The following is a 13,683-nucleotide window of genomic DNA, read 5'->3' as shown; positions in this document are numbered from 1 at the left end:
TCCCAGATGAGGTGTCAAAAAGATTTTCAACTTTACACGCAGTGCCGCTCATCAACAAGCCAGTTCCAAACAGTGGACCAATCAGATCAATTCTGAGGCGGAGCAGAGTTGCAAGCTTTGCTGATAGTCCCAAGTTGGCATGGCAATTGTTTAATTTGATGGAAACAGCTGCGGAGGAGGCAATTTTTAGATGTAAAGGCATATTCTGTGTGAGAACGGACCAGTACTGTGGTGCCAGTAACTGCTTTTTAGGGCAGCTAGATCCAAATTTCCATGTGTTATCATTGAGCTTGTGTTATTAATAACACGGAGGCCAATGATGACGAGTTCCCAATCGAGAACTCTCATATAGTCAAGTAATCTACTGATATACACTTTGTTTTGATGATAATGAGCTTAACAGTGCAGGATCATCACATTAGTCAAATGTGATTGGTGCACAGTAATTTTCTCTCAATTTATTTCTGTAATTAAAGTCTATTCAATTTTAAGATATATTCAGGTAGGAATATGGCATCTGTGAAGTCCTGTGCATCAAAGGGAAGCCCAATCACTGTATATTTAACATTGGAAATGTTTGCCAATGTGTCTTTGGAAGTGGAAGGCAAATACTTCATGAATTAGGTGTCAAGAAACACCAGCTTCCTGTGTTCAGAAGAAGAATAAGTGCAGACAGATATGCATATTTCCAAACCTGATGTAAAATAGACACTACACAGAGACTGCTCAAATGGTATTTTGTGTGGTGTGTTTTATTGCTAATGTTTTTAAGCTAATCACTAGATTCTGTGGGGGGTAATTTTAAGGGATAAGCAGATGATGTAATTTCCATGGCTGTGTGTTCAACCACAATACACTCAATCAAGTGTATGCAACAGGACGTATTGTGAATGTGTGAAAACTTTTGTAATTTATGCTACTGTGGTACTGATGTACAGTGGTACTGACTGGCTTAAAAAAAAAGATTTTAGGTTACTTGCGTCTTTATCATGAGTGTATGCCCATTGGTATTTTGTTACCATGTCTGTGGCACTTTATTGTTCACAGTAACAAAAAAAAAAAAAAAAAGCATGTGAACATGAAAAAAATGAAACTTTCAATGAATGACGTTGAAGTAATGAGAACAAATAATAATTGGAGGAATGACTACAATTGTCATCTTTCATTTGTGGTACATTTATACCCACAGCAATAATATATTTAAAATGTGCACCCCTGCCATGAGTTTAAAACATTTCAGATTTTTTAAATTGTTAAAAATCAGTCAAAAATACTAATATTTAATACTAATTAATTACCCTAAAATATGGTATCAGGTGGGTCTCTGCTCATTCATAAGTCTGGCTAAATTATCTTTATCATTTCGACATGTACTTGCACCAAACCTACCATTACTTTGATAGAATGAAAAAGAATGTTTTTCGAAGGATTGTGGCATATTCTTAATCATTCCAGCTTATATATTTAGTTTCTTTTACTTCAATAAATAGTATTATTGCCTCTAAAGTATGTAAAATTTGTAGAAAGGTTTTTGATCATTTTTGTCACTTTCAGATTTCGAAGCTCTTTTCTCCTAATAATGGGCATTTTCTCTCAAATATACTCATGGCTTTCTGCTGTATCTGTGACCTGCTTTAGCTTTGCTACTGCTGTTACATTTGATATATACATTACTATGAGTGATGATGGAGTCATCTATCTTTCAAGCATGTGTTACAACAAAAGAACAATCCTGAAAGAAAAAATCACACTTTTTACATTTACAGTCGCTGATGTGAATTTGTTAGCATGATTTGGCTTTGAGGATTTGTCCTAAACTGTTTAAAGCAATATAAAGACTCACGTTTTTTAAGTCCCAAAAAGGGATTCGGCATTTAATGAAACCTAACCTAGATTTCCCAGCTAAGATTTGGAGAAAGATAAGGCCAGAACAATATTTACACAAGTGTGCAAATACTGAAGTGAATCTTCAGCCAGTGCATGCTTAACATGAGCTCTTTATTGTTACTCTTATAACAATATTTATGAAAGCAATAGTTTTACATTCAGTGCTTGTGCCATTGAACCACATTAGTTTCCAAATATACAAAACTTCACTCAGCAAGATTATTCAAACTGCTGATTTGCCTGCTAGATTGCTTATCGCAGCAATGCTGAGAAAGAAATGCATACTTGCGATCTAAAGTGTCAAGATTGTAATTAAAGACACGTGAATTTGAGCTTGCGTAGCTAGAAATTATTTGTGGTTATTTACTTGGAGAAGGTGTGTTTTGGGGCCAGATCTCTTCCTCCACAAAGCGCTGAATTCCTCAGCTCACTATTTTGACACTCGACATTATGAATTATTCATTAATTTGACTCCTTCCATAGGCAACTCGCGCACAAGTGTCACCCCTAATAAGAACAATATTCTTTGCTTTCAGGTAGAATCACTTGACTTGCCAGTCTTATGCATAGCTACATGGAAGGTTGACGTTAATAACAATAGAGAACAGGTGCAGTGTTTAACAGCTAGGTGCCCTTCCCGTACCAGATCCAACCGCTAGATGTGAACCACATCAAACTGACCTCTTTTTAAAGCTATTAATCTGATCACAGTGTGATCGAGGAAAAATGAATATCGCCCAGAGAACCGAAAATGCAAACTCTTTAAATTCAATTTGTGATATCTTGAGAAGTATATGTATAGCGAAAAAGGGTATTTAATACATTATTCCTCAGAATGCCAAAATAAAATTGCTGAGGATCGATAATCTAGCAAATTGATTGTTTCGGGGTTTTAATATATGATTTTTAGCATAGTACTGCATCTTCATATAAAGTCATATTAATGACCAAGTCATACGTTATTAGATAAAATACTGACGTGTTATTGGTTTACATTTCCAGTAGATATTGTAAAAATATGTTCACTGATAAAATACAGTCTACAGAATAATATCCGCATAATTATATATATATATACTACTATAGCAATATAAATAGGATAGGAAACATTTCCTGCAGATGGATGGCGGTCGAACCAGGTAACTTTTAATGAAGATAACCGAAGGGACACAGCCGTGCGGTGTCTTCAGTGGATTGTACTGTTGTTAAACAACCAATTCTTCATTGGCGAGGAAATATCTTCGCGAAAAGAAAAAAAAAATCAGTAGACAAAAAGAAATGACATGATCTAGGACCGTGCTCGCGCAACTGAAGCGTTGTCCCTCACAACGTTAGTTCGTTTAAAATTCACATTAATTTCAATGTTTCATCTAATATGCCTATAAGCTCTATTCACCACAATATTGCATTGATTTGTGAAGAGAGATATGACAAAAAAATACAAATGCATGGCTTATTGCCAGCATAAAAAATCCTTTCAAGTGCATGATATACCCTGAAAAAAAAAAAAGGTACAACTTGGTACCTAAAGAGTCCATATTAGTACCTTAAAGATACATATAAATACCTAAAGTGTACATAGTAGCACCTAAAAGGTACAAAAAGCGTACCTTTTGAAAAGGTACGCCCCTATTGCCAGCTTTTGTATCTTTTTTTCTGTTGTTCCTAGCATTACTTGTCGTAATTGCATTTTTTACTAAATAACAAATTCAATTAGAGAGCTCTCTACCATTCAATTCAATTCTAGTAAGAAATCTTGTTACAGAAGCTCTACTATTGTGTTCTTACTAGTAAAAGTTGTATTCAGTAGATGCAAAACAGATTTGTGATCCATTTCCTTCCAAATCCCACCTGTGGGGATACACTTCAAAATAAAAGCCCCATAAGGATGAACTGATGGCATTTTCATTGTGTGGGAGTGACCATAAGAGTGAGATGACCGTTTGGAAAGGTTTGTTTTAATATTTAATCACTTCATTAATTCACACCTTTTATATTGTGTTATTATTATTATTATTATTTCTTTATTCAAGACCCTTAGATCCAATTCTACAAAAATGAACATAAAGAGCATAGTCTTGAAAATAGCTTTTGCCCGGACAAAATATCATCTCATTTTGGTGTTTGGCATCATGCTGTAACGTACATGAGATCTTTTTCTCTCCTTTTTGAATTAGATATTTAAGGTAAAATAATAACAATAATACAATAATAACAACAGCAGTATTTTGGGGGATTTTTTCAATGTTTTAGTGTGTGTGTTTGTGCTGGAACCCAGTGTCTGGATATGGGCGGGTATGTGTGGCAGCATGAGTAATTCATTTAAAAAGCTTGCCCGCAGTTCAAGTACAAAAACATGTTTCTCTGAGGGCGTGTAACAGTTCTTCTCTCTGGATTTGTTCCCAGGCCTGTTTTGTGCTATGTTGAAACAAAAACAGACAATATTGTGTCCAAAAATATAACTCATACACTTCTTGGTTGTTGAACTGTATAAATCAACATCACATTCAACATCATCCTCGCGGCGCTTCGATATTCAGAAAAACTCCACTCTTGCTTGTGTGACATGATTTAACTATATCAGATGTTATAAATATACATATCAAATACTCATAAAGGGATATTTTTGCCCTCATAACTTGAATTATAGAGGCATTCTAACAGGCTTCATCATGCAGTATCAAGCTTTCTCTAATAACAGACCCCACTGCATTATTGTGTGAGTGGAAAATGCTATTAACCCCCCACCCAAAGCTTAACAAAAACAGGCATTTTAATGTCCAGTAATTAAATATGCATATTTCTGAGTATACATTTATAACAAGATGTCTTCGTGCAAGTGTGAATTCACCTTTTAAAATAAATAATCCTTGTATAGCTACATAGACTACTTATGTTTCTTCTCTGTAAAGCATAATCATTTTGCAAATGATTTTCAGTCATGATGGCCTACAATATTATCAGCATTAGATCAAATCGAGCCTAAGCACTGTTATTCATCATTAAAAGCTGCTTTACTGAACAAGCTGCTTGAAAAAAAAAAATCATCCGTTTCAACTAAAAAACGTAAGTTTTGTGGCTGCCTTAAAATTTTAAGTGAAATCAACTTAAAAGTACAAGTCATTTCAACTCAGAAGTTAAATCTTGCCTAGTGCTGAATTACTTTATTTGAAGTTCATGGACTTTGCTAATATTTGTTGCTCTTAACTTAAGTTCTGCAAGTGTTTAGCACAAATGTTCCTCGAGTTATGATTATGTAAACTTTATTTAGATATAGATAAAAAACAATATACTACAACATTTGTTTGAAACAGTTTCCCTGTAAAGCTTCTGTGAGTAATAGGAATGTAAATAATGTACTCACAGCTTGTCGAAAATCGATGGCAAATATGATGATGCAAGTTGATTGAGATCGCTAACACAAATCAAACTTCACATTTTAACATCATAGGCTGCTGAAGTTGTATACTCAGACCGCTCTCTACAAGCACTATTAGCAGCAACACATTTCACCAAGTTAATAAAATAGCAGCAAACCTGCCGGGCGGCAGTGGCAGGGTAGCTGATTGTTGATGAGGTGTGATAGAGGTTTGGCTTTCTGAAGACTACAAAATGTAAGTGATGAGGTGGCAGCAGACAAAACAAAAACTGTGTACCTACGGTACACTGTTATAAAGGTTTGTTCAACCAAAAATGAAAATTCTGTCCTCAATTGTTCACCCCTCATAAAGTTTCAAACCCATAAGACCTTCGTTCATCTTGGCCCACAATGAGGATTATTTTTGTTGAAATCCGAGGGCTTTAGAACCTTCATTGGCAGCAACGCAACCTAAAACATTTTTGAGGTCCAGAAACGGTTAGGAAAGACAATATTAAATACTGATGTCTTCGCCTTCCTACCTATTCAGCCTATGACCCGACACTGATCGAACTAGTGTCTACGATAGAATTAGAGGGAAAAATTCCGGCATTCAAAGTGGGTATATTAATAATGATACTGTATGGTTGATATTCTTTATTTAGACATAAATGCAAAACTTACCTTCATCAAGTATCAGACTCACAGAAACACGTTGTCCCTGTAAAAAGAAAAAAAAATGTGCAACTTAAATTTACTTGTAAACAACACAAACACACACACATAAGCAAGACATTTCCCGAGTTGCCTTAAAAAACAAATATTAAGCATCCTCAACTGTAAGGTGCTCAGGTTATAGCTACAAAGAGAGGGTAAACGGAAATGTTGGTACTTGATAATATATGACTAGTAAAAATTCATTTGTAGAGCTCTCTAATTGGAATTGTTACTAGTAAGAATTAGAAAGCTCTATAATATTAATCGTTACTAGTAAGAATTTAATTATAGCGCTCTCTAATTGAATTCTTACTAGTAAAAATGCAATTACGACGAGTAATGCTGGGAAACATTTAAGCTAAAACAGCTTGCCATAGACATATGACTAGTAAAAATTCATTTGTAGAGCTCTCTAATTGGAATTGTTACTAGTAAGAATTAGAGAGCTCTATAATAATAATTGTTACTAGTAATAATTGAATTAGAGAGCTCTCTAACTGAATTCTTACTAGTAAAAATGCAGTTACCAGCACGGTATGCTGGGCACACGAATTTAAGCGAAAACGGCTTTGCATAGACATATGACTAGAAAAGTCATGGTAGAGCTCTTGAATTGGAATTTGTTACTAGTAAGAATTAAGAGCTCTATAATAATAATTTGTTACTATTAATAATTGAATTAGAAGAGCTCTCTAACTGAATTCTTACTAGTAAAAATGCAGTTACGTGAGTCTGCTGGGAACACTTTAAGCTAAACACTATGGCCTGTCCTCCTGACCCGCAGTCCTAACCATCGCCCAGAGAGACAGAGGACTGTAAAACCTATCCACTGCTGGCTTCACACCCTCACAGCTGCAGCGCAAACAGATTCACAACGAGAAATATGAACAGATATCAGTAATAGTGGTTGTGTGGAAAGCCTTCATCACATCACGCAACAGACATTTTTAAACCGAGTGTTGGACATTTCTCTGGGGGAAATTCAAATCATTTCGCTACACACATCGGGTTATGGTTTAATCTGGTCATGTAATAAGAGTGAATATCAATTGTGGAGATTTCAAGATTAAGATGGTTGTCCAAATTATGCAAAAATATTTGAAAAAATGTAAAAACATTTTTCACATTTAATGATAGTATGAAATTGGGCCCAAGGCAACACAGTGTTTTTTTCTTTTTTAGACAATTATTCCATGCATAATATAACATGTATCACCTACAAAATATGGTTGTAGTCTACATTATCGCAAAATGTGAAGGTTTGGCCAATCCACTAGCCGAGTTAAAATAACTAATTTTCGAGCACATTCGATTTTTTTAAACCACTTCTCGGAATTTTTAATGAAGCCAGGCAACCAAATCTATTTAAAATGATAACCATATTCGGCTTCTGATGTGGCTGATTTATGTTAAGTGTAGTTATGTATAAAAGTTATGATAAATCTAAATTTTTCATTTTTTTAATATCTACAGATAAACAACCAGAACCGTCTATTAAATAGAAACAACACTAGGAATTACTAACTAACCTATATACATCCTCAATTCCCCCCCCAATCAACATTTTGATCGGCACAGATTTGGTGTGTTTTACTGGCAGTTATTGCCGTAAAACGCTGGAGTCAGCGTGTGTGCACGAAGAAAACACGCGATTGCTGCAGCCCAACGTCGTCCACTGCCTGTTCAAACCGGTGCGAACACTCGGTGATTGGCTAGCCGGATGAAGAGAAGATGCGAGCCGAGAGCGAAAGAATGAGAGAGGCTGAGCAGCACCGAGACTGAGGCAGACAGAAGCAGACTATACCAGCGGCAGGGGAACACACGCTGCGCATCCGCACAATCCTTATCGCCACAGATGCACAATGCAGGGAAAAATCGCTACATATTCAGGCCGGGACTAGTGCGGCAACCAGATCGGTGCCCCAAGTAAAGATTATATACATCACATTAGCCGTTTAGTAGATTCGCTATGAAGGCAGTATCTTAAATTTTTTACTGTTAAAATTAGAAAATGCAATGTTTTACGAATACTTAGCTATAAATTGCAGAGCAAAATCCTGTAAGTGCTTGTTGTTTTGTCAGGTGGCATTCTTCTGATCTGAATGGGTTGTGGTGAAGGTCTGCAGTGGCTCTGTGCTGGACTCAGAAAATCACTGCAAATGAGGGAAAAATGCTGCATCATTGAGTAACGAAAATGTGGATGGACGTTGATGTAGCTATTCAGATGTGAAACAGTTGTTGCATTTCAGTTTTGGGAGGTGTGCAGTTGATGAGCACGGGACGACCCCCACTGGCAGGTATCAGCCAGGGTGACAAGTGAACTGCAGCTGGAGAGGATAAATGTGTATTACACTGAGGCAGGTGGTAAGCAATTGATGTCAGTGATGATACTGTATATGTCAGGTCTGTATTTTAGATTGAGATATACTGTAGGCACTTTATTAGATCATGGTTTTGAACAGCTTCGTGCTCCCCTCGATTCTAGGACCGCAGCTGTCAGGTATGGATTGATTGGTTTACAAGAGGGCGAGGTCATCTCCTGGCCACCGCCTTATAGGCCCTACAGTATAGATTTTCAAATTTTTAGATTGGTTTAAGGTTTTCATCAGACTTAAGTACGGATCATCTTTTTGTCCACGGTTGCTTAAAAGATGACAAATTTTGACCTTGCATTTCTGGGGGGGTTTAACACATCAATCCATCGTAAGCCTATGTGAATGCAATTCACCATTGTGGGATATATGGCACCACTCATTCTCAAAACAAACCAGATGTGCTTTTATGGTTGTAGAGCGAAACACCGTTTATGTGTAGCTGCTATTGTCTTGAAAAGGGTGGAGCAGGGCAGGGAAGATTTGATGATGCAGCACTTATTTAAAGAGGGTCAGCTATTTACTGTACAGATACATCATAACAATCGTAGTAGGAAATAATTTATGCATTACATTAATTTATAATTAGTCTATATGTATTCCATGCACCAACTGAAAAAAATCAAATTGATATGAATTTTCAAATTCATGAATATGAAACTGAATCTGTTTTTTTAGATCTGCCTGTTTCAGCCTTTGGATGGTTATACCAAACATTTTATGTCACAGGAGGAAACAAATTGTCCCTCGTGCCATCCTGGTGGACCTGGAACCTGGACCCTGGACTCGGTCCGACTCTGGCCCCATTGGACAAAATCTTCAGGCCAGATAAATTTTGTGTTGGTTATGTTATTTAAACATTATTAATCCCCTTATTAAATCCTGTACAAATAAAGAGGCCAAAGACTTTAAACTATAAAATCTCCTTCCTTTGTTGTTTTATTAATATATAAACTGGGCTCTACGAAGATGCTGAGAAGTGATGAAAAAGCACCATTTAAAAGCAGCCGATAAAATTTATGTGCAATATTCCATATCTTCTAAAGCTTTAGAACACTCACAAGATGAGAATACCAGGATCTGCTCGTTATTCACTGGAAAATCCTACACTTGCCGTGGCTCGAAACCCTCAGTCATGCGTGCAATTCAACCCCAATATTGCACATGCATAAGCAAAACAAAAAAAAAAAAAAAAAAAAGCATCTTCGATCCACATCAGCAAAGCAGCACAGTTTTTTCTAAGTCGGTGAGGACCCATGCAAAACACGCAGGACATGCTAGTAATTGAAGGACCCCACTAGATAGCGTTCGTGGCACTGAATGTGTTCCATCCACACACATTGTCAGGTTGTACAGTATACTTTCAAAGACTTAAGGATCAGGTAGATATATTAAGCAAGAATCCAAAAAGAAATGTATTGTATCATTTTTTTACTACAATCTGGTCATGCTTGGAGCTGTTTTTTGGCCGGAAAACAACTTCAGTGCGCAAATCCCGCTAACACTGTACAGTTCGTCCAACTCTATTCAAGTCTTACGATCTCTTAGTAATGAGCTGATGAGGTTGAATCAGTTGTAGGAGACGAAAGAAGCGACATCCAAAGCATGCATTGAGGAGGGTAACCCAGGACAGCTTAAAAAGGGATCTGATCTAAACACCACTCCAACAGCATAAGTGGCATTGGATTATTCAAACAGTAAAATGATGGTTCAAGTATTTTTACATTTTGTTTACCACCCTGAACGAAGAAGGAAAAACTTTTGCTGCTTGGTATATTGCTGAATTTTACCACAAGATGGAGTGGATCATACACCTAATTCTTACAACAAACATCTGGGTTTATTGTTTAAAACCAGGTTTATCGCATTCCCCAACCCTCTTTGATGCTATGCTCAAACTTGTTGCAACTTTACAGTCCAAATTTGAAGGAGATTGGAGAACTTGGTGAAAGAGGAAAACTGTGCTCTAAATAGTGGACATACATTCTCCATCCATTCCCGTAAACAGCCAGAAACACATCGTCTGGACTTACTTTTATGGTGCTGTTTTTGTCAGCTCAGGCAGCCCACATCCATCCCCATAATTGAAAAACCGGAGATGATACCGTGTAGAAAAATGTTGTTGTTCCACTGAGAGAAAAATTGGCATATAGCTTCGAGAGCAAACTTAGCACTGGGGTTTTTTTAATCCGGGCTTTCGGTGAACACCCTGCTCTGTCACATTTGTATGTTTCTCTTATCACTTCAGAAAAGGTTTGTTCCATTTCGACTGTTAGGTGCCCTGCAAACCCGTGGACATCACAGGTTATTCCGCAATGATTTCCAGTTCAAAAGGAAGCATTACCGGTTCCATTCAAAAGGGCATTAAATTGTGCAGAGGACCTGGAACACTAGGCAAATTTCTTGGATTATGGTTAAAATAAACCATTTACAATCTGAAGGTACGCTTTGTCTGTGTGTGAAGACGCTGCAGATAGTGATGTAGTGCAAATCCGTGTTCTTAAATGAAGTGAATTTCAGCCAATTAAGAACGGTTGCTCTAGAATATTTTGTGTTCCACCATAGCTTTAGGCCCTGGCAACAGGAATGGGGCAAACTCGGTGCTAAGGGGCGTATGTCCCTGCAAGAGTTTAGCTCCAACCAGAATCAAACACACCGGAAAACAAGATAATGAAGGTCTTGCTAGGTATACATGAGACTTCCAGGGCAGGTGTGTTGAGGGGACACAAGTGGGATTTTAAAGTCTGCAGGGACACCGGCCCTCCAGGACCAAGTTTGGTGACCCGAGCTTTAGAAAAACAACAACACCAACAACAACAAAACAACACACAACAATTCATAAACCCTGTTTTCTGGAGGCACACGCAACAGTACAAATTTGAATGCTCCCTTAAACTAACCTCATTCAGGGTTTTAAGTCTTGAAGGCATCAAACGAAAAAAGCTGATGAGGGAAAGAGGGTTTGATTAGGAAAAGTTTAGAAAAATTTTGTCGTTGCTGTTGTGCATCACCGGAACAGGGTTGGGGAAACACAAACTTGCTCATGGAGAGATATAGTCCTGCAGACCTTCAGTACCAAACTTGCCCCAAAACACCTGCAGGGTACTTATCAAGTAACTTTGACCACCGTTATTAGCTGTTACAGGTCTGTGTTTGGTTGGGGTTGGACTGAAATCGGGCATGGAAGGTAACTCTCGAGGGAGCAAGGCGTGGGATCGCCTTGAATGGAACACTAATCCTCCTCCTCCAACCAGCCGGATTTTGTTAATTTAAATCACCCTCGGTGTTTATCTCAGACACGTGGGCTTTCTTTAAGGTCAAAGTGGAAGCTGGAGACAACAAATTGGGCCAAAGGACACTACACAGAGGGAGCAGAGCTAGGTAGACTCAGTTCTGGATGTGGTACAGCCAAAGAGTTCCGAGAACTGGGTGACTGCCTCAAGGGCTTCCAGATCAACAAATCCCTGGGGCGGATACGGCATCCGGGTCTGGAATGGGCACCCCCAGCATCAGCAAGGATCCAACGTGAGGAGTACCCCGACCGCATCATGAACACTTTCAGCCGTCATGCCTTCACCCAAAGTGTCGGACACCGTGGTTGGGAGCCCCTTACAATGCTACGCTTCTCTGGTGCACCAAACTGGTGGAGAACACCGACGAGACCTTCTGCATTGACAACGAAGCACTCTACGACATTTGCTTCCGCACACTTAAACTCAATCACACCTACTTACGGCGACCTGAACCACCTTGTTTCAGGCAAACAATGAGCGGAGTCAGTCCACCACTGTCTGCGCTTCCAAGTGTTCAACTTAATGCCGACCTCCGCAAGCCAACGCTGGCAGTCTCAAAACATGGTGCCCTTTCCTCGCGACCTCACTTCTTCATGCCTGGATTTTGCGCCCCTGACAAGTCGTGGTAGCTCAGCAGGTACCGCGCTCTTTCCAGTGCCAGAGCTACAGCAGCAGAGTGTTTGGATGCCAAGAACATGATGGCAGCCTGCGACCCGCGGACACGGTCGCTACCTCACCGTGGGCAGCCATCTTCCGTGGACGGAGCATGTGTCCATGAAGCGAGGTGGACGAGCAGTATGCTGGAGCATCCAGAACAAGAACACGCAGCTACTTTTGTTGATGGATCACAAATAAGTCAAGACGGCAGGTCTGCGAAATCCCAACCCGTTGGGCTCAAAATGTCCTGCTACATTTCATCGCAACAGCACAGCCCATTCAAGAGCTCGTTCCGCAGGATTTCACGAGCAGTTCACCGCCACTGTTCAGGACGCAAGGCTTTCCTGCACTGGTACACTGGCGAGGGGAATGGACTAGATGGAGTTCACAAGAGGCAGAAAGCAACATGAATGCCCTGGTTGTCCGAGACGTACCAACAACAGTACCAAGATGCCACCGCTGACGAAACGGGCGAGTCTGAGGAAGGACGATATCGAAGACGCAAGGAGGGGGATGCTCTCATTGAGTCAGCTGATAGCCAACGTAGATGTAGTTCTTCAAAATCATTGCTTTTAGTTGATCTTGACAAATTTCCTAGCAATGCAAAACAGTGCCGCTAACGCCATAATTCAAAAGGTATTTACTGTGTTTAATTGGGTCAGGAAAAGATACAAGTTAACAAGTAATTCAGAGAACAAGCGATCAATCACTTTCTCGAGGAACAAAGGGTACATGTTTTGTAACATATGCTTCAAACTGCAGTTGCTGCCAACAAAATAAATAAAGTGGTCACTAACATAACTGAGTTGCCGGTTCAAATGGGTTTGCTTCATATTTACCCCATGGCCAATTCATTGCATTAAACCTCACATCAACCACAAAAAAAAACCAACATGGGCTATGGGCTTTGTGAGAAACTTTGCTGACTACAAAATCAGGTACATTCATAGGGTTGATGCCCCAAAGCAGGGGTTCTCACTTCTGATCCTCGAGTCCACTTTCTTGCAGAGGGTAGCCCCAACCCGAAAACCACATTAGACTACCGAACAGTCTAAATAACTTTCTCAAGGATTTCTAGAAGGTTACTGGCAGGTGAGTTTGAATCCAAGGGTAGGTCACAGCTTAAAAAACTCTCTTCAGCAGTTTAAACGATGGACCTCAAGCGGCCAGAGATTGAGGACCCCCGCCCCAAAAATTTAAAACGCTTGTGAACTCCCACGTGGACTGTGAACAACAACTACTTGTTTGAGGATCCCGAGTCACTAGACTCACCCATGGCTCTAAGTGGGGGGCGAAATGTCCCATGTCAACCCAATTGGCAGCCCGAGTGGAGGTCGTTTACCGGGGAAACCTTTCTTTTCACACACCTGCCCCAGGGGGCACGAAAGCTCAGAGTTAG

At 39.2% G+C, this 13,683-nt stretch overlaps 1 pseudogene; it reads left to right on the top strand.

Moving 5' to 3' along the window:
* Nucleotides 1-6,678: 6,678 nt before the first annotated feature.
* LOC122136388 lies at nt 6,679-12,694 on the top strand (annotated as a pseudogene).
* Nucleotides 12,695-13,683: the final 989 nt, after the last annotated feature.

Source organism: Cyprinus carpio, chromosome B2 (assembly GCF_018340385.1).
Source record: "Cyprinus carpio isolate SPL01 chromosome B2, ASM1834038v1, whole genome shotgun sequence".
NCBI lineage: Eukaryota > Metazoa > Chordata > Actinopteri > Cypriniformes > Cyprinidae > Cyprinus > Cyprinus carpio.
Note: the sequence above shows the minus strand (reverse complement) of the source record. Positions and strands in the feature narration are given on the sequence as shown.